This window comes from Antennarius striatus, unplaced genomic scaffold, assembly GCF_040054535.1.
Source record: "Antennarius striatus isolate MH-2024 unplaced genomic scaffold, ASM4005453v1 scaffold_29, whole genome shotgun sequence".
Taxonomy (NCBI): domain Eukaryota; kingdom Metazoa; phylum Chordata; class Actinopteri; order Lophiiformes; family Antennariidae; genus Antennarius; species Antennarius striatus.
In genome coordinates, this window is record NW_027172341.1 from 175,001 (window position 1) to 180,000 (window position 5,000).

Sequence of the window (5,000 nt, forward strand, 5' to 3'; positions counted from 1 at the left end):
AACTGTCCAGCTCTGAGGCTGAAGAAGCCTCAGAGAAGAGGGGGAGAGCTGAGTTCGACTCTCAGAGCCCTCCTGAGGAGCGGTACAAAGCCTCCCCCCCCGGTTCACCCAACCAGTGCTCCTTTTTAAATATAGCGCTACAATCAACTCCGTTGGAGAGACGAGCGAATATTGGCTTCCGGAGGTCAGAATCTCGGGAATCACCTCCAGACTGTGTGGAGATAGTGAAATGAGATTCTTTCACATCACGAGAAGGAAACTTGTGTTAAATGTAGTCTTTTAATTATTTATAGTCTTTTAAACTGTCGTACCTGTTTTTAAAACATACTCATGACTCTCACCTTTTCAACTATCAATGTGAGAAGTGTGAAGTCGCGAGTTAGAGCCCAGAGTGTTTTATCATTTCTTAACACTTTTAAGTCAGATGTGTTTTTACTTCAAGAATGTGGCCTACCTTTTTTAAAAAAATATACACAGTGGGAGGAGACCTGGCCACAAACGTCGATCTGGAGTGGATCCAACCATAACAAGAATGACGGAGTGGCCATTTTAATTAAAAACCCTCAGGTTCTGGTGAAGGGCAGCACCGTGGTGAAAGAGGGTAGGGCACTTTTAGCACACCTGACTTTTATGGGGCACGATTTTAACCTTTTAAATGTATATGGTTTTAATGGAAAAAATGACAGGTATGACTTTTTAGAAGACCTGCAGTCCCACATGCTAGGCAGGGCACCATTAGTTGTAGGAGGTGATTTTAACTGTGTTTTAAATAAAGAAGACAGGAAAAGGATAGGGGAAGATTTTAAATTAGATAAAACATCGGTTTTATTACAGGGCTTATGCAGGGATTTTAGACTCACTGACTGCTTTAAAGCCATGCATCCCAGAGAGGAGGGCTTCACCTGGTTCAGTGGTGACGGCACCAAAGCCTCTCGCATAGATTATATCTTTATACGGAATTGGGTGCCGACCGATGCTAGATTAACCCCTGTCTTTTTCTCAGATCACCTCATGCTGTCCTGCACACTGTCACTTCCCTCAGGTGTGACGGTAGGGAGAGGTCTGTGGAAACTTAACTGCTCCCTTTTAGAAGATAGGGAGTTAGTTAGTCAGTTCCGGGAGCAGTACAAAGAGTGGCAGACCCTCCAAGACTTTTACACTACACGTGCGCACTGGTGGGAAATGGTGAAGGAAAGGACCCAGACTTTCTTTAGACAGGCAGGTAAGAGAAAGAAAGATAGGGAAAACAGACGCATGATGGGACTGCAAAAGAGACTACAGCGCTACTTCATTTTAACACAACAAGGAATTGATTTTAATAATGAAATTAAAAGTATTAAAGGAGAAATGTCGCTACTGGCAGAAACAAAAAGTAAAGGGGTTATTTTAAGAAGCAGAGAAAAGGAAACAGAAGAAGGTGAAAAGTGCACACGTTATTTTTTTAGAAAGATTTTAAACAAAGGGGGGACTATTTTAAAACTAAAAAATGACGACGGACGCACTTCACAAAGAACAGAGGAAATAAAAGATGATATAGAATGTTTTTACTCTGAACTGTATAAAGAGAAACCTGTTTTTAATGACACCCTAAACGAAGTTTTAAATTCCATCGAATGTCAGGTGAATGAAAATGTGTTTTTATCCCAAAATTTTAGTGTCAAGGAACTCAACAAGTGTTTTAAAAGTTTTAACAGAGGGAAGTCCCCAGGACAGGACGGACTTCCCTTTGAGTTTTATTTGACCTTTTGGGACATTTTAGCACCTGACTTACTAACTGTTTTTATGGAATTTGAGAAGGTAGACCGACTGCCAGACAGTTTTAAGATAGGGATAGTGACTCTACTCTACAAGAGTAAAGACAAGACTGACCTGAAAAACTGGAGACCTATCACGCTTTTAAATTTCGACTGTAAACTTTTTAGCAAAATTTTAGCGACTCGACTGACTATGGTTTTAGAGGACTTGATTCACCCGGATCAAGCCTGTGCCATCCCGGGGAGGAAGATCACCGACAGCCTCGTACTGATTAGAGACACCATTTGTCTGGCGAGAGACGAAAACACTCGGCTAATAGTCCTAAATTTAGACTTTGAAAAGGCCTTTGATCGAGTCTCGCACCAGTACCTGTTCCAGGTACTGCAAAAAATGGGGCTTCCAGAGAGGTTCATAGCTTGGGTGGGATTGCTGTATAGAGGGATCAGCAGCAAAATCCTGGTTAACGGGCATCTGACAAAAGCAGTAGGAATCAACTGCGGTGTCCGTCAGGGTTGCCCGTTATCTCCTCTCCTGTACGCGATTTGCATCGAGCCGCTGGCACAGATCTTGAGAAGGGACCAACGAATCCACGGGGTCTTTGTGCCAGGGTCCGGGGGACTGACGAACAAATGCGTCTTGTACATGGACGACATAAACATTTTATGCACGGACCTCTCGTCAGTCAACCGGACCCTGGACTTGACAGACTGGTTTGGACGGGCCTCTGGGTCCAAACTAAACCGAGACAAGACCCAAGCCCAATTTTACGGACCATGGACAGCGACCGAAACGACAGGACTGCCCCTGACTGTGACCCAGACCGACCAAAAAATTCTGGGGGTTAGGTTTGACAAGGAGGGGGGAGGGAGAACGAATTGGCCAGACATTTTAGGGAAAGTTAGACAGAGGCTAGGGTACTGGGGACTGAGGGAACTGACAATAGAGGGAAAGGTTTTAATCATTAAAGCAGTGATTTTACCTTTGCTTTTATTGGTCAGTTCTGTTTTTATTCCCCCAAGGAGAATTATTTTAGCCCTGGAACGAGCCATTTTTAACTTTCTGTGGGGATCGAAGTGGGAGCGCCTGAGGAGAGAGGTCTTGAAGCTACCTAAGGACAAAGGAGGAAAAGGAGTCCCAGACCTCTCTGCCTTTTTAATGTCACTATACACAGCCACACACATTAAAATAGTAACGACCCCATCCAGAAACCCCAAAACGGCAGCCATGACACGTTTCTGGATGGGGTCCTACCTCAGACGTCTCAAAATTTTAAAGATTAGTCTTCAATTTCCAGTGTCTTTTAACCTGCCACCGGCCTATGTTTTTATCCAGACCTTTTTAAAGCATTTTAGCCTGGAGCAGGAAGATGTGCAGGTTTTAACTAACCATCGTTCCCTTTTATGTGTTGTACAGGAGCGGGAACCAGTGAGTCCAGTGCGCGGGCTTGCACTCGGCGAGCCCTCCACGGTTTGGCGCAACGTGAACCACCCCGCTCTTCCAAACAGACTCCGGGACCTGTCATGGATGGTGGCACACGAGATCCTCCCAGTCAGGTCCGTCATGCACTCCCGGGGAATGTCGACGCTGTCGACCTGCCCCCGACCTGGTTGCGGCGCGCCGGAGTCGGTGAGGCACCTGCTCTGGGAGTGCAGCGCTGCCGTGGACCTGTGGGAAATGGCCGGCTCCTCGCAATTCCCGTACCTACCAGCGAAGGAGGTCCTCACACCACAGCTGGTGCTCTACGGGGCCAGCCAAAGGCCCGTCCCAAAAAGGGACTGGACAAAACAGTGGCTGGCCATCAACGCCTTGAAGGACGCCTTGTGGACCTCCCGAAATTTGCTGGTAGGAAAGCACATGCAGATCCCCCCCGTGGCTGTGATCCAAATGGCTGCCGCAACACTCAGGGCAGCCGAGGCGGCCAGCGGCCGCCCAAGGACACAGCCACCAAGAAGAATCGCCTCTGTGCCCATTCGGAGGGAGGAGCCGGACCCACAACGCTAAAAAGGACACGGCAGCAGCGGCCTGGCTCTCCGGGAGAGGCAGGCGGGAAGGAGCACCAGGGCGGGGATCTCGGCCGAGCGCCTCGACAGGCACCCCGAGAGACCTACTGTTTGGAAGAGCGGGATGAGTTACCCTTGGTAGGGACTCACTGCGCTCCTGTACAAACGGGACTTTGGTTGGACTTTTTTAATGTATTTTTTATAACTTTTATGGACATTTGACACACCTTTTAATTTTTGGCACATTTTATTTTTTAAAATGAACTGAAATCCTTTTTACCCATGACTGGTTTTATCTGTATGATTTTATGATCGATAATATTTATTGTACAGAGAAATATTTATATGAAAAAGAAGTTGTGGATGGAAAAATGAAATGTGACTGAAATGAAACAAATGAATCACGTGTCAATAAACGTTTTCAAAACAAAAATCTGTTCTTATCAGTTTAATATCTGATATGTCCCCTACCCGGGGACTATATATTAAATTGATTTTTGGAACAGGGAGATGGAACAGGAGCTTGCTCCATCCTCTCCACGCATCGACCTGGTATTGCAGTAGCTCCAGGAACGGTGCATCTCCCCAATGTTGTTCAAAAATAATGCGGTGCGATCACAAGCATGTGATCATGCGATGATCTGTCAACGCTTTGAAAAATGTTTACGCTTGAGTAAAATGTGAGTGTACTTGGTAGGCTAGATGGCACTGTAATTAGATTCTTGCATTTTTTGAACCTTAATTGTTATGAATAATAAGTCATTTGAATGTAATCTGGCAAGAGCATTATATCGTGATCAACAATATACTGGTGTTGTATAACAGCTGCTCTCAGGCAGACAGGAAGGCTGTGTTTGTAACGTCCACATTTTGCCGACCTGCGGCCGTTGCCTTTTGGGATATGCTTCCTGTCCTGTCCTGTCCTGTCCTGTCCTGTCCTGTCCTGTCCTGTCTGTCTGTCTGTCTGTCTGTCTGTCTGTCTGTCTGTCTGTCTGTCTGTCTGTCTGTCTGTCTGTCTGTCTGTCTGTCTGTCTGTCTGTCTGTCTGTCTGTCTGTCTGTCTGTCTGTCTGTCTGTCTGTCTGTCTGTCTGTCTGTCTGTCTGTCTGTCTGTCTGTCTGTCTGTCTGTCTGTCTGTCTGTCTGTCTGTCTGTCTGTCTGTCTGTCTGTCTGTCTGTCTGTCTGTCTGTCTGTCTGTCTGTCTGTCTGTCTGTCTGTCTGTCTGTCTGTCTGTCTGTCTGTCTGTC

The 5,000-nt window shown here is 46.2% G+C and overlaps 1 pseudogene; it reads left to right on the forward strand.

Annotated features, from left to right (window-relative positions):
- The first annotated feature begins 4,168 nt into the window (after positions 1–4,168).
- On the forward strand, positions 4,169–4,341 carry LOC137591793 (U2 spliceosomal RNA; annotated as a pseudogene).
- Positions 4,342–5,000: the final 659 nt, after the last annotated feature.